We start from the raw sequence: 16680 nt of genomic DNA on the forward strand, positions 1-16680 counted from the left end.
AGAGGAGGCAGTGTCCCTGGCTGATGCTTTTCCTGGTTGTTTTTTCCCCCCTCTTCATAGTGATAATCAAACATGGCAATTATTCTATTAATTTTTAGACATCTACTCCCACACCACATGGTAGGGTGGCTAAGAGGGCAGGCCCCTGTCAGCCTTGTTTATTATTTTGTTCGTGGTGTCTAGCAGGGATTATGTCCTAAGCAAACATTATTGAATGGATGGTATTGCTCTTCCCAGCTGGATGCCTACACTTGAAGAAAGCAGTTTTACTCTACAACAGAAGGGCCCTTCTGGGTATGCTTTGGGTGAAGTTCATTTAAATCAGGTGCTTAAAAAAATGTCAGCGTGAAGCCTGGCACCAGTGGCTCATGCTTGTGATCTAGCTCCTTAGGAAGCTGAGATCTAAGAATCTCAGAAGCCAGCCTGGGCAAACAAATCTGAGAGACTCTTATCACCAGTTAACCCTAATGAACCAGAAGTGGGAGTGTGCCTTAAGAAGTAGAGTCAAAAAAGCTAAGCCAAGAGCACAAGGCCCTGAGTTCAAGCCCCAGTACTGGTGCATGCTAGCACACATACACACACACACACACACACACACACACACACACACACACAGTGATTACAAATATGATAATCCTTTTTCTAGCATAAGTGGATGTTTTAAGAGACTCATTTTATCTATTAATATTAAGGGAGATATGAGAATAAAGTTATCTTTTTGCACCAAGGGGCCACCAGGTCATAATAATCCCATAGAATATATGCTCATTAGTTACTGGAAGGCTGGCAAGGATTTTTAAAGAAATTTCTTACTTAAGCCCAGAATTTAACAAATCTACAAATCTGTGTAGCAATTTTAGTAGTTGTAGCCTCTAAAGAATATTGTCTTTCAACTAGGTTAGAACTCAAATCAGTATTATTAAGAAGTAAATACAGAAATCAAACTTGAAATGAGCAATTTTAAAAGCGACACCCTTTTACACAGTCATATTTTTAAATCCCCATCAAAATTCTGAAAGCTGCCACAGTCCTGACCTTTGATGCTCAGCAGACCACAGAAAGGGACAGAAAGCCTTCATGATCAGCGCGGTGTCCCCAGAACTGAGGTTTACCTGGCTGAGCCTCAGAGGAAATCTTGTCTGCTGACTCAGCTTTGCTTGCTGGGCAAGGAACAAGTTGTTGCAACTTGTCTGGTCTGAGGCAGCCAACCAGATTCAAGGAGGGACTTGTGTGCTCCGGCATCATCTAGGAATAGCCTGGATGGCTTGTTAAATTCAGGTGGTGTAAACTCAGTAGGCAAATAACTCACACCCACATGCATGCTTGTGTGTGTGTGTGTGTGTGTGTCCATGTGCACAGGGCTGTGTGGTAAGCCAAGGGTTAAAGTGGAGCTGTTTATCCTCAGAACACCTTGGGGAGCTGGGGGCTTTTCTTACTGCCAGAATTTTCTTACTGCCTCCTGACCTCTGCCTGTCCATTATTCAGCCTTTAAACCCTCCTGCACATCACCCTCTCTTTCAGTCTTTGAGTATTGTTTGCCCTCTCCAGCTCCCACATCAGTGAATGCAGGACTAAGTCTGAATTGACGATAGGAATTTACTGTAATTTATTTAATCAGTCCACTACTGGTGGAGGTTCATTTTCTTCCCAGCAGTTACTCTGGCAGAGTAACACCTTAACCCCCTAGACCTGTGACTGTGGCCCAGGAGGCTTTGGGATCAAAGATGATCACGTGGGAGAGTAGCCTGTGCTATCCACCTAGGCCCAATAGACTCCACCACAATGCTGCTCATGAAAGGGAGAGAGCGGGCTAAGGTCAGGGCCAGAACGGCAATGTCAGTCTCTATGAGGCTAGGTGAGGAGATGGACGAGTCAAAGAGGTGGACTGTACCCCAGAACCCAAGGAAAACCAGCGGTTTGCTTGCATTGTATCTGTAGGACCTCCAGAACTGTAAGGCAAAGCTTGTATTGTTGTAAACCACTTGGTGGGTGGCCATTTGTTATAGCAGCAATAGGAAACTTGCTTTTTTTTGTTTGCTTTTTATAAACAATTGTAAAGGAGGTTGGAGGGGAGGGGTGGTAGTAACTCTTGTGTCTCACTTTTTTTTGGGGGGGGGGCCTGAACTCTGGGCCTGGGCGCTGTCCCTCAGCTCTTCAACTCAAGGCTAGCACTCTACCACTTGAGCCACAGCGCCACTTCCAGCTTTTTTTCTTTTTGTTTATGTGGTGCTGGGGAATCGAACCCAGGGCCTCATGCATGCAAGGCAAGCACTCTACCACTGTGCCACCTTCCCAGCCCCTGTCTCACATTTTTTTATCTGTCTAAACATGAAATTCTCCTGTGAAGATTAGTATTTGTCCTGTTAAGTTACTCCAGTCTGTGTTGTCTATCTTTGTAACAAACACCTGATGTCATTTATAAAGAGCAAAGGTTTGTTTTAGCTCCTGGGTGTAGAGCTATTTGTAATAGGCCTTTCCCAGGGCTCCAAATGGCAATATTGGGGAACATTCACCTTGTGGCCAGGGAGCAGCAAGGAGGGACTCAGGTTCCACAATCTCCTGAAGCAACACCTCAAATAACTCAGGGACCCCACTAGGTTCCACCCACTAAGTCTTCTACTATCTCCTGACAGTGCCACCCTGTGGATGGAGCCTTTAACACATGGGCCACACAAGAGAGGGGAGGGGGGGGGGGAGAGGATGCAGCATCCAAACGACAGCACACTACAGAGACTGCCAGTGTACAGTTCACACTTCCAGTGATAGGCATTTATGTCTTTTCCCATAGCCCCTTCACACGGTATATTTTTGAACCTGAACTTTGTACTATTTTCCTAGTGAAAATTCCTATGTCTTTGAGCGTCTCCATTATTAGGAACTTTTCCTCTGTGCGGCATGTTACAATCTCCTCCAGAGCCAGGACTCGATCTTTATTGCTGTTCTCTGTTCTTTACCTTCTTGGCCTTCCTGTTAGCTTGCACAGCCTGGGTTCTCTGCATGTATCCAATATATCCAAAGTTTCCTATGTCACAATAGTGGATAAGAAATGTGTCAAACACATTCCATCCATCATTATTCCTACCACCTTCTGTTCATGAAAATAAAATGGATGCTGGGGTGCCAGTGGCTCATGCTTATAATCATAGCTGCTCAGGAGGCTGAGATCTGGGGATGGAGGTTGGTAGCTAGACTAAGAAAGAAAATCCACAAGGCTCTTATCTTCAGTTATCCATCAAAGAGCCAGAAATAGAGTTGGGCTGAAGTGGTAGAGCACTATCCTTGAGCAAAAAAGCTCAAGGACAGGGCCCAGGCTCTGAGTTCAAACCTCACTACCGGTGCGCACGTGCGCACATGCGCATATACATGCACACACACACACATACACACACACACACACAGAGGTTCATTTACCTGGATTAGAATGGCCTTATCGCAGTTTTGGATTAGTGGTGATACAGAAATAATGTTGGCTCCTGATACAAAGTAGAATTAACAAGCAGGGTGTGGCTCTGTTCCCTGTCACTGGGCCCCCAACCTCTGTGCCCTGCTAGCTCTTGTATATGGTCCCTACCAAGGTCAGTATATCCCAGGCTTCATGATGTCACCACCTCTTAACCAATTATTTGCACATGAGGTACAATCTGTTTGTTTTATCATTTAGAAAACCACCTGCACTGAACTGAAGTGTTTTTCCAATGAAAAATGAACCATAAATGGAAACTCCTCCCCTCTCCTTAGCTTGGAGATCAATAGTACATTCTTTGGTTTCTTGTATATTGACACAGCCAATTTTTTTTGAGGCATTATAACATGAGGGAAAGAGAACAATTATTACCTTCAACAATGACAACTTCATTGCTTTTGGTAGCCTGGCTAGTTTGAGGTTTAAGTTGGTATAGTAAAAGTACTAATCAAATATTCTGGTTAATAACTGGAGCCTTAAGCCAAAAGATGTTTAATGTACGTAATATTTAACTTCAATAGAAGCTTCAAAATGATTTCCAAGGAATCACAAGACTTAATGAACTATGTATCCTAGGACTATAAAAGAAAAATATCTACCCCCACCAAGCCCAGTTCTTACAGTTTTTGTTTCCTGAAAGGGCAAAGAGGGAGATGCAGAGATGAAGTCTCTAAGGGAGTCCTCTGATTTCTGTCCCCTGCTGTGCAGACCTGGCAGAAACTCTGATAGAAGATTCTAAAGGCACACTGGTGCCCCCCCCCTCGCCCCCCGGCCCCTTGCAGAGTGTACACCCGTCACGGTGGCTGCTGCCTGACCTCTGAACCCTGTCCTGCATCAGCCTGTGAGTGGCAAGTGTCACACATCCTGGTGCTCAGTGAGCTCTGTGCTCGAGTCCGTTGTCAGATGGTGACTTGATTGCACGGCTGGTGTGCAGGCTGGCGTGCCACAGCTGTTTCTACTAAAACTTTCTCCTGATAAGTCACTGCCACCAGTCCTTCCAACTGGCATCTGTTTGCTGTGAATTAATGTTAGATAAAGATGGATTAATTTGCAATTGTGACAGTGCCAGCAGCCATCATAGTCCGGCTAGGCAGTGTGGATGGAGAGCATCAAGCCCAGGTTGCTGTGTACTGGCTCTGGGTTTGGGGATGAGTGGCGGCCCCTGCAGTCAGGGGCCTGTGAGGCCTATTTTGCAGGATTCCTGGGAAGGCTCACAGAGGCCTTTATCTAGGCCTTTGAATAATTCACTCTGTGTACACACTGTGATTACATTTCTTCCTACGTGGTTGGGAACATATTTCAGGGCAGAGCCTCAGAAATAACTTTGGCTGTAACAAAGCAGTCAAAATACAGTATTTGAATAGAGACAAACAAAAGATGACTGGGCCTGAGTATGCCTGCTTATAATTGAAAGGTAAATCAGTAGGAAAGGGAAGGTATTTCTAGGTTCACAGTGAAATAGAAGGCCAGGAGGATTACATGAATTTAAACCCCAGTCCCTTGAAGAGAAGGGCCAGCTATCATTTGCTCTAGAAAATATTCAGAAGCTGACTTCCAACATCATCAGCCTGATCTTGGGGGTAAGAATGCAGCTTCTCTGCCCTGTGACCCAGCAGGGCTGGGTTTAAGCTGAAAGGGATCCTTTATCTTTGAATCACAGGGACTGTAGAACTTTAGCCAGGCCTGGAGGTAACCTTGGTTAAAACTGAACTGAGGGCTTCAAAAAGGATCCTTCTTTGTGAGATACTGGAGTTCAAGTGAGTCCAAAGTGTGTAAACCAGTTCACTATGAGACCTTCAAGAGAGCCTTTTCACAGAATTGTATTATTTTCTATTTTCCACTTGTTTCTGACCCCATTTTTTGCTTCTAAATTGTTTTCTCTTGAGAATATTCATTCCTGATTCTTGTTTCTATCAATAATTCTGGAAATCCTGGAACTAAAATACCATGATTTTTCATGATGGGTTTAGACTTTAGTTGAGTTCTCTTCAAAATTCCTCCATCAAAGGATACATACCTGCGTGGTAATGCCAGGCAAGATCTGGGCTTGGGTACTAATTCCTGTGACTTGTCCTCTGTCTCTAATTTTGGATGTCGTATTTATTTTGATGTTTTATGTTTTTGTTGGGTTCCTTTACATTGTGAAACATAGCATGTAATTTCAGGCTGTAGTGAAGAAAGATATGACATACAGAAGAATTCAGTGGTATACTTTTGTTTTTTTTTTTCTGGACTTATTGCAGATCTGGAAGACTCAGCCGATTTGATTTATTGTAAAGCAGGAAAGTGCCCTAGATAGGAAAATTTTATTCCATGTTAGGAAACAATAGGGGCCACATGGTTGAGATCACTTAACTGATAGAAATTAAGAAAAAAAGAATGTATGTACACAGTGAAAATGTTCTTAAAGTGAAAGCTTGCCACACATCTCAGGTCACCTTGAGATCACCTGGTTGTTAAGGTGTCTCTATTAAGAAACTCAGGTTCCAGGCAGCAGCTTGAGAAGTGCCTGAGTCTTGCTTCCTCCATTGCCTCTAAACGGCATTTCAGAACATGTGCTCAGTGTTGCTTTCCCTGAGATTTTCCTTTCATGTCACAGCTCATTTCAACATTAGCTCTACTGATAGGTCAAGTGGAGATAAGTCTCAGATTTGTCTTCCCCATGCTGGTTTTCTAGCCTTGACCCTCAGATTTCAGCCTCCTGAGACGTTAAAGCCACTGAATGCCCAGCCTTTCTTTCTTTCAAACATAAGAATTTGATGCTGTAAATTTCCCAGCAAGCACAAATTGTGGTAAGTTTATGTTATGTTCATTCAGTTTAAAATATTTTTCTCATTTCCTCAAGACATTTTAACTCATGAATCATTTAGAAAGATGTTCTTTAATTTCCATATGCTAGGGGATGTTTCAGAAATGTTGCTGTTGATTTCTAGTTTAATTCCTTTATCACCAGAGCATAGATTGCTGTTCTTTAACAGTAGAGTCTGTTTTATAACCCATAATATGGTCCCTATCACTGTTGCTACACCAATCATTCTCTAGGTCTGCTTTCTATTTACTTTTCAAAGCTTAGATTTTACTCAGATTTTGTAAATAATAATCAATAAGAAGGAGAGGCTGTAACATACATATTTCATGTTGGCCAGACCTATAAGCTCCCCATACTCCCCCCACTCTCTGTTTTGAGACAGTGTCTGGATATGGCTTCAAACTTCAAACTACAGCCATCCTCTTCCCTCAATCTCCTGAGTCCAAGACCATGGTCACTGCCACCTTGCCTTGCCGCTTAAAAATGAAGCTTCATTTAATTATATTGACTTGTAAATATTTTTTCTTGCACTTTGTTACGTTTTTATATCTTTGATTTATTTTAGCTTCATAAATTGGGGAATTTTTCTATACTTTGAAAGAGGTTGGTTGGTTGGTTGGTTGGTTTTCCCCCACTCCCTAAGACAAAATCTTGACTCATGGATTACTTAGAAATACTCAGTTTCCCCATGTTCAGGGATGCTTCAGGGTCATTTTATTGTACATTACACATTGTACATAAAGGAGTATGTTTTTTGGCTTTTCAAACTTTTGCATTGGTTTATTTCTCTAATATTTTGAATTTAGGAATAAAGCACAGTAAAATGCAATATCTGCTGTGTGTGCATGTATCAGGTGTGTGAGATCAGGCCTTGTCTCTTAGCTTTTCACTCATAGATGGAGCTCCACCAATCCAGCCCCTGCCTCTACTTCTGGCTTTTTTTCCTGGTTATTTGGAGATAAAGTCTCTCAGATTTCTCAGCCTGGGCTGGCCATGAATCTTGATCCTCAGATCTCAGTCTCCTGAGTAGCTAGGATTACAGGTGTGAACTACTGGTGCCCAGCCACAATCCCTACTCTTGATTTGTTTATAATCAAATGGAGAAATAAGCAGCAATGGTACAGTTGGAAAAACAATTCAAACTGTGCTTGTGTTTAAGCTGTTGACTTCTCTCTAAGCTGATTCTTATAACGCAACAGAAGACACTTCCCAAAATAGCTATTTTGTATTTGCTTATAGGCGTTTCCTTGTACTGTACCATACATAAATGTATCCCTGAATATATATTGCCACACTCTGCCTGCTGGCTAAGAGCAGAAATGAGCCGGGTTCAGAGGGGTTCCAGCCTTGGGCAGTAGGTGGCAGTGTTGGGCAAGCAGATGACGGCTTCTGGGTGTCAGCCTATCCCGAGGTGGGAGCCAGGGCAGAATTCCAGGTCTGAATGAATGGAGGCTGACCCGAGGAGGAAGGGCCACGATGTGAACAGCTACCATTTGTTCAGCACTGGAATCCGAGCTCTGTGCAGACCGCTCAACAGCTTATTGTGCAGCGGCTCAACTCCCTGCCTCGCTATTCCTTGCAAACAGGATGAGCATTGCATAGGTAGCTGGGACGTGGCCAGGATTACGTCTGTCCATCTTCCTGCTGCTAACCACTTGCTGGAATTGCCAGTGGTGGCCGCCTGGTAGAGTTGGCACCTGCCCTGCAGGCGTGTTGCCTGGGCCCAGCTGGGCTTCTGGTACAGGGATGTTCCTCCAGGTCAGCCCAGAGCTGGGTGGAGACTGTGCAGTCTGCATCCCTGGTCCAGGGCACGGGGCTGGAGGGCAAACTTCTTTTGTATCCTTCTACTTGTTTCACTGGAGACCTCCTCCTCTGCTGGAACCCCTGCCACAGGACAGCGACATTGACGGTAGCTGCCACTGGGGGGTTAATCAGCTGCGCCTCTCCCTGTCCCATAGGGCTGTACCCTTCCTGGAGGAGCGGGAGCCTTGCGTGCTGGCTCGAAATTTAGCACAGAGCCTGGCGTCCTTAGATACTTACTACAAGAGTGAATAATGTGTGAATGCATTTCTTAAATTAACTTATTCTTGGTTCCTGGATAGCATAGAAATCACAACTCTGGCACCTTATATTTAACATGGTAAGAAACTAAAGGCTTGCTATAAATGTAAATCCAACTCAGAAGCAGATCAAGGTTTTGTGGTTCTAAAGCAATTCGGAGACTTGTCAAGAAAAAGAATGTAGGGCTAGAGGCATGGCTCAGCAGTGGAGCGACTGCCTGGCCCAGAATGCAAACCATAGCGCTATCACCTTCTTTTTTTTTTTAAGGTAAAGAATGAAAACTGTAAGCCTAGAGTAGATCATAAAAGTATCTATTAATTTAGAATGACAAAGATCCAATTAATTAAAAAATAAAAATATTTTTAAAATTAAAAAATATGAAAAGCATGGTGGTTCATGCTTTTGTAATCCTAGTTACTCAGGAGGCTGAGCTCTGGGGATAGTTGTTCAAAGCTGGCCTGGACAGGAAAGTCTGTGAGACTCTTATCTCCAACAAAACACACAAAACCCCCCCAACCCCACAAAAATAAACAGAAGTGGAGCTGTGGTTCAAGCGGTAGAGCAGTAGCTTTGAGCAAAAAAAGATTAGGGATAGTGCCCAGGTCCTGAGTTCAAGCCTCAAGAGCGGAGAAAAAAAAGACACACACACACACACACACACACACACACACACACACACACAGAGCTAACAAATAGTACCAATGTTATAAAATCTAGAAAAGTAACTGATAAGCTGATTGTTCAGTACATTTCTGTAATAGTTTTCCTTACTTTGGCTATAGGACATTGTAATACTGTATAGCTTAACAATTTTGCAATCACTTTGGTTGCTAGAATAGAAACATAATTTAGTATTGCCATTAATATTGTTATTAAACTTTTTCTTTAAAATGGTTAGATTTCTTACATAATTTTCTTGTGAAGTTATGTAATAACTGCAATCTTTTAAAACTAATGAGAGGCACAAGCAATGAAATGCTTGCATACATTGCCTCCCTTGGATGCAGCATTCTGACTGTAGCAGACTTGAAGGTGGCTTTGCTAACCACAGAAGAAGGGCAGAGTACCTTTCTAGGCATCTGATTTGCTTTTCAGGCTTTGATTGAGTTAAATGTCAGAGCATAGATACAAGATGCATATTCATTTGACAGTTCAAGTAATAGACTTTATAAGGATCAAAATTTGAACTAAGACAGCCACCTTTGTTTCTGTTGCAGTTTTCCTATTTGTCTTCAGGTGTTTTGTGGTTTTGGTAATTGCATTCTTTTTATTGTTTTCATAAGTGAAAATTTGAGCACAGTTTTTGCTGAGGTACAATGTACCCAAGGAAAAATGCACCTATCTTAAGTATATGGCTTGAATTTTCTGCATCCTAGATCCTAGATCTAGACCCCAAATCAAGAAACAGAACAGTGCAACAGAACAGTGCTACAACCTCAGAAAACCTGAGCATCATTCTTCCAGATTTTACCTCCACTGCTTCAACTGCTGGCAGCATAGATTAGGTTTTTGGTTTTATTTGTGTGTGTGTGTGTGTGTGTGTGTGTGTGTGTGTGTGTGTGTGTGTGTGTATGAGCATGAGTATGAGTGCGCGCGTGCAAGCATGCCAATATTGGGGCCTGAACTTAGTGCCTGGGTGCTGTCTCTTAGCTTTATCCTCTCAAGGGTGGTACTGTACCATGTAAGCCATACCTCTACCTCTGCATTTTTAGTTGTTAATTTGAGATAAGAGACTCCTGGACTTGCCTGCTCCTGCTCAGGCAGGAAAGTAATGTCTTGGGTTTTCTCCTTTAAGTCTCTATTTTATCAGTTTCTGTCTTAATCCTTATTATCTCTTTCTATCAATTAGATTTGGGTTTGGCTTGCTCTTGTTTTTCTGTGAGCTTGAGGTGCATTATTGGAGTATTAATGTGAGATCTATTTTGCTGGTATATGTACTCAAAGCTATAGACATTTGTGTCCAAGAATTTTAAAAACTTGTATTTCCCCTTTTTATCTCTGATAACCCATTTATCATTCAGCAATGGGTTCAGCCTCTGAGTTCGAATATTTTCAGTGGTTTCTATTGTTGTGAGCCCCTAATTTTATTCTATTACGATATGACAACTTAAAGGGGTTATTCCAGTTTTCTTAGATTTGCTAAGACTTGCTTTATGATCTAGAATATGATCTATCTTGGAGAATGTCCCATGGGCTACTGAGAATAAATGTATTGTGCAGCTGCCAGATGACATATTCTGTAGAGTCTAATAGGTACAGTTGGCCTGTGGTGTCATTTAAATCTGAGGGTTCCTTGCTGAGGTTTTGCCCAGGTGACCTATTGGTGCGAGTGAGGTATTTCAGTCTCCAACTACCATTGTTTGGGGTCAATATGTGTGAGTCCAGTAGTGTTTGATAACAAAGTTGGTTGTCTCAAGCATTGGTGCATAGCTGTTAAGAATTGTTATGTCGTCTTGTTGGAGATTTCTCTTTATTAATGTATGAAGTGACCTTCTTTGTCTCTTCTAGTTTCGATTTGAAATCTACTTGCATATGAGTACAGCTGTTCCTGACTGCTTTCAAGGTCCATTTGCTTGTAAGATCTTTTTCCAACCTTTCATTCTAAGCAAGTACTTGTTTTTGTTGGAAAGATGTACTTCTTTTAGGCAATGGATGGTTGGCTCTTGACTTTTGATCCAGTTCTCCATTCTATGTTTTTGACTGGAGAATTTAGTCAATTGAGACTGCGTGCTGGACTTGAGAGGCATGCGCATGTAGTAGTTCCTGCCATTTCCCTCCAGATTTTAGTGTTTATTACTCCCTGTCCCCTGTATATGTAGTCATCTTTCGGGATATATTTTCTTTTCTTCTGTTATGTTTGTGATGGCCTTCTGTTTGCAGGATTTCTTTGAATATCTTCTGAAGTTTGGGTTTAGTGGCAATAAATTATTTTAATTTTGTTTATCGTGGAATGTTTTTATTTTAGGATTGAAAGTTTCACTTGATAGGGTATTCTTGGATGGTATTTATTTACTTTCAGTGCTTGAAAACACATCATTCCAAGTCTTTCTTGAGTTTGTGGTTTCTATGGAGAAATATGTTATTCAAATAGGTTTTCCCATGTAAGCAGCTTTTCTTGCTCTCTGTGCTTAAGATTTTAACTATAATATGTTGTGGAGAGGTTCTTTTCTGGTCTTGTCTATGGGGTGTTGTAAAAGGGTCTGGTAAGTGGATGGGCATTTGTTTTTCAAGATTTTGGAAGTTTTTTTATGATTACTCTGTTGAGTATATTTTTATGTCTCTAGCTATCTTTTATTCTCTTCAATACCCATAATATATAAATTTTGTCTTTTAACTGACTCAAGTACTTGCAAGTTCATTTCATATTCCTTTGATAATTTTTCCTTTGTTTTCTTCTACCTTTTCTAGTATATCTGTTCCGTCTTCAAGCTCAGAAAGTCTATCTTCTATATCATCTACTGTGGTGGAGAGGTTCTCTACGTCCCTTTTCATTTCTTGGCCTTCACTTGATTGTTTTTCAGGACTTCTGTCTCATTACTGAGGTTCTGTTTCATGCCTTGCCTTGGCTTAATTACTTTGTTAATTTGTTTGTCTGTATCTTCTTTGTACTCTTTTAGCTGTTTAGCTATATTCTCTTTGAGCTCATTTAGCTCTGTCTGTATTCACTTGAAATTCACTTAGCTTTTTATCTTTCTCACTGAATTCCATTCTTTGCTTGTCACTGTTCATTTTAATTACTTTTAGTCCATAGTCTAATAATTTTCTGCAACTTAATGAATAAATGGAAACTATTCATATAGGTCTAAATCAGGTCTATAAACATTATTTTAAAAGCTTGTCTGAAATTGTTTTACAAATTTCATTTCATATGGCATATTTAAGTTCTGCTAACTTGAAAAATATTGAGATATACTTGACCAAAACTCACTATGAATTCAATTTTTTATGGTGCTAGGGTTTGAATTCAGGGGCTCAAGCTTGCTAGACAGATGCTCTATTACTTAAGCCGTGACCTCAGCCCCAAACTTCACTCTCTAAAATGTGTGAAGTTCAGTGACGTTTTAATACAGTATTGCAAGCAAGTTACCCTCTAATTTCAGACATTTTCATCACTTGCCTAAGAAACTCCATATCCTATTAGCAGTTGTTTATCAGTTCTTCTCTCCCTTAGTTCTTTGCATCCACGCTATGCATTTACCTTTTGGAGCACTTCATATGAATAACATTACACAAATCGTCATCTTTGTGCAAGCTTTCTTAAGTTTTTGAATAAACTTTTTGAGTCTTGTTTGTGTTTGTTCTTCTTTGAGTCATAGAAAATATATCTTAGAAAATACTGTGTACTTGAGCTACAAGATGAAAATTTTCATAACGGGAAAACCATCTCATTCTTCTTTGATGCTTGAAAGGAAATCTAAGTTGACAGGAGTGTTTAAAGCAAGACATCTAGTGCAATAGAGAAATATAAGGAGGATGTGTAACTCTTGCAAAATATGAAGTAGGCCACACTTGAAGAACCAGTTGGCCAAGCTGCTTCCAGAATGTATGTTAAGTACTTACTGATGTTTCAGAAGAGCACTGCAAATGTCAGAGCCTCATCTAATAAACATCCTTCCATAAAACTGCTCACAAATGCACAATAGAGGCTGAAGTTATCTAAACTCATTCTGTTAAACCAAAGCTACATTTTAACCATTCTTGCATATACTTTAATTTCTGGTCAAGTTTGATATAGCTAAACCTTGGTTTTCTAGGTGACAAATGGGTTTTCTATCTTAATATAGCACACGGTAATGGCATACATAATGCATTTGTTATTGTAGAATTTGCAGTGATGCTAGTACTTGGTTCTTGGTTTCTGCTTAACTGCTTTTGCTAAGGGGCACTGCCTCTTTCCTTGAGCCCATGTATTAACTAAAAGCAGGAGAAGAGGTTGCCATCCCTGCTTTCATTTTGTATTTGTCTTTGCTCTAAGCCATTCTCTCTGCAGTTAATTTACAATCACTTGGGTTCTAGGAAAGATAAGCCTGATTGATAATGTCCCTATGAAAAGGACCAGCACTGCTCTAAGGAACATTAGAGCCTCACAGAGCAGACTACTCCCTTCCCCCAGATGAGGACAGTTACTGGTGATGATCAAGCTGCACCCTGGAGCAGAAAATTACCTGTAAGAATGAAGTTGCACACTGTAGCAGAATAGTCATCTTATGGGACTGCTCCCCTCGAGTGACGATGTGGTGGTAACTTCTCTACAACCTTGGGAGAACCAAAATGGAGATAATGACCAACCAGAGCACACCTGTAGGTGTCCTTAGTCATACCTTTTTGCCCCCTGCCCCAAATTCTTTGTCTTTGTCAACCTATAGCTCATATCTGTACCTTGAAGATGGTTAAAGATGCCCTGAAGTGGCCTGGGAAGGTGGCTCAGTGGTAGTGTGCTTGCCTTGCATGCATGAGGCCCTGGGTTCAATTCCTCAGCACCACATAAGCAGAAAAACCTGGAAGTGGTGCTGTGGCTCAAGTGGTAGAGCGCTAGCCTTGAGCTGAAGAGCTGAAGGACAGTGCCCAGGCCCAGAGTTCAGGCCCCACAACTGACCCTCCCCCCCCCAAAAAAAAGATGCACTGAAGTGCTGTCGTCCCATGGCTGCCCCATGTTGTACAATATACCTCCTTTCTCTGCCCTTCACTGTGTCTTTTTATTTGTGTGTAGATGTGAGTAGCTCCACCTCACATATAGAAGCCCACGAGTTTGAACCCGGAGTCTTAAAAAGTCCATTTATTTATTTGAACTTGATTTGTCACTTAATTTTGTGTTTTCTCTTTTAATAAATTGGGCTGGGAGGTATGGCTCAGTTGTTGGAGCACCAGTCAGTGAGCGAAAGCATCAGGTACCAAGTTCTAGTCTTAGACCTAAAAGAAAAGAAAAAGAAATAAATTATCTGTATACTATTCAGAATAAATAAATTATATTTGTTTACTCTTTTGTCAGTTGCAGAGCTTAAACTCAGGGCCTGGACCCTGCCCCTGAGCTGCTTTATGTTCAAGGCTAGCGCTATACCACTTGAGCCACTGCTCTACTTTTGGGATTTGAGTGGTTAATCAGAGATAAGAGTCTCACAGGGACTTTTCTGCCCAGGCTGGCTTCGAATTGTGATCCTCAGATATCAGCTTCCTGAGTAGCTAGGATTACAGGTGTGAATCACTGGCACCTGGGTATTTTCACTCTTAATAGTTTTCCAGGAACTTGTATAAAAACTTGTGAAATCAAGCCCTTAGTCTGAACCCTTCCCTGAGGTTTCTGTTATTTGGAGAGCACCACTTGTTACTTTGTTTTGTTTTTGCATGGTTTTTGTTTTCTTGTGGTTCTAGAGACAGAATTCAGGGTCTTGCACATGCTGAAAGGCACGACCTTCCCTTCAGTTGCTTCTTCATTGAACACCTTTCATCACTCTGTGTAGCAGTGCTGCGTATTCTTTCTTGTCTGCATCTGAAGCCAATGCTAAAGAACATTTGAATTCATTTATATGTACCTCAAATAGCCAGAGCCTCTTGCTGTTCTGCGATAGCATCAGATAGCTTTTTAGGAGCTTTGAATACATACGATCCAGTAGGAAAACTTACCTGGGGTAATGTGTATTTTGTTAAAAAATTTAATAATTCAACAAAAACTATTTATTTTTCATTGTGGAATAGACTAACCAGGCTTACAGTGATTTGTTCATATTTATTTATTCTCTAAACTGAAAAGCATTTAAACAAACCCTTTGTATATTCTGCTTGACTTATTGTAAATTGGAATAATGATTTGGGATTTGCAGCAGTTCTGTGAATGCCTTATTTTTTTGTAACAAGCCTGGGCAAAAGTTCACTGTGCTCAGGGTTCCAGACGCATTCATTAAATTGAGACTATCTTGATGAATATTATGGCTTTTTTTTCTAGAAAGTTCCATTTCCTGTTTGGAGAGTAATCAGATTCTCACCATCTTATTTATCTCTTTATTGTCCCTGCAATTATCCATATTTTCTTGGCTACCATGATACTTTTTGAAAAGAATTATGCATACCATCTCAGCTATCCAGAACTACTTTCCATTGTTTCTTTTTTTTTCTTTTTCTTTGGTGGGGGAGGGGTCCGGTCGTGGGGCCTGAACTCTGGGCCTGGGCGCTGTCCCTCAGCTCTTCAGCTCAAGACTAGCACTCTGCCACTTGAGCCACAGCGCCACTTCCAGCTTTTTTCTTTTTGCTTATGTGGTGCTGAGGAATCGAACCCAGGGCCTCAGGCATGCAAGGCAAGCGCTCTACCACTGAGCCACCTTCCCAGCCCCCTTCCAAGAACTTTGATTTATTGTACCTTGGTTTGTGTCAGTTTTTAAATGTCCTACAATTTACTTTGTATTTTCTTTTTAAGTTGTGTTATCTAGAGCAGAGTGAAATGGCCCAGGTTTTAAAACTATTGATTTCTAGTTTAGTTGAATTGTTGTAAGACAAAAGTGGCATGTATAATCCCTGCCTTTACAAACAATGTCTTTGAGGCAATAATACATGAACTTGTATGGTTAACACTGAGAATAACTACTTCTTGTTTGTTGAGCACATGCCTTTGTATATATCTACTATGATTGGGTTACTCTTCCTGGTAAGAGGATCACAGTCCCATGGCTTCATTTATCTGTCAGTTTATGTGAGTTGTGTTAAATTATTTCACTACTTCTTGTTAGAATTGCTTTTATTTTAAATTATTTCACTACTTCTTGTTAGAATTGCTTTTATTTTTTTCTAGATGAAAACAGAAGAATGTATTAAGTATTTTCTTTTCATGGTTGATTGTGTCTCTATTGAGCTCAAGCATCTTCGTTCCGTTTAATATTTTCTTTTCTGATTTACCTTAATTTTTCACTGAGCCACCTTCCCAGCCCTCCATTGTTTCATAATAGAGTTCTTTGACATTTTTTAAAGCTATTGTTAGTCATTAGTTCTTTAATTTTGTTGCTTGGCTTCACTGGCAATACTTTATATTGAATTTAAATTTTGGACTAATCAATAATTGTAGAAAAGGAGTAGAAAATTGATCTGAAGTTAAGGCACACATAAGAGCAAGTAAAATGCATTTAAAAATTGCCATTGTATTCAATTGAGCCCCCTAATTGTGTAATCAAATTATTCATAAACTGCAAATATTGAATCATCACAGGAATATGTGTAGGAGTTTCTCATCAGAACATTTCCTTCTTCAGGCTACTTTGTTGTACTGGTGGCAATTTCCCATGCTGTTTTATCTGGAACTGTCAGACTTTGTGATGAGTTGAGGTGTGATAAGGAATACATAAATCACCAGACTGGTCCTTAG

The 16680-nt window shown here is 40.8% G+C and overlaps 2 protein-coding genes across 2 annotated transcripts in view; one reads left to right on the forward strand and one right to left on the reverse strand.

Annotated features, from left to right (window-relative positions):
* Dhx32 (DEAH-box helicase 32 (putative)) overlaps positions 1-1097 on the reverse strand; it is a 62537-nt gene extending 61440 nt beyond the window's left edge. Inside the window, exon 1 of the mRNA XM_042701309.1 lies at positions 1036-1097. The gene's annotated coding sequence lies outside the window, so the exon portion shown is untranslated. The remainder of the gene's footprint in view (positions 1-1035) is intronic.
* Positions 1-16680, forward strand: part of Fank1 (fibronectin type III and ankyrin repeat domains 1) — a 67434-nt gene that overhangs the window by 4663 nt on the left and 46091 nt on the right. The window lies entirely within an intron of this gene.

This window comes from Dipodomys spectabilis, unplaced genomic scaffold (genome assembly GCF_019054845.1).
Source record: "Dipodomys spectabilis isolate Male_0828 unplaced genomic scaffold, ASM1905484v1 ptg000289l, whole genome shotgun sequence".
Classification (NCBI taxonomy): Eukaryota; Metazoa; Chordata; class Mammalia; order Rodentia; family Heteromyidae; genus Dipodomys; species Dipodomys spectabilis.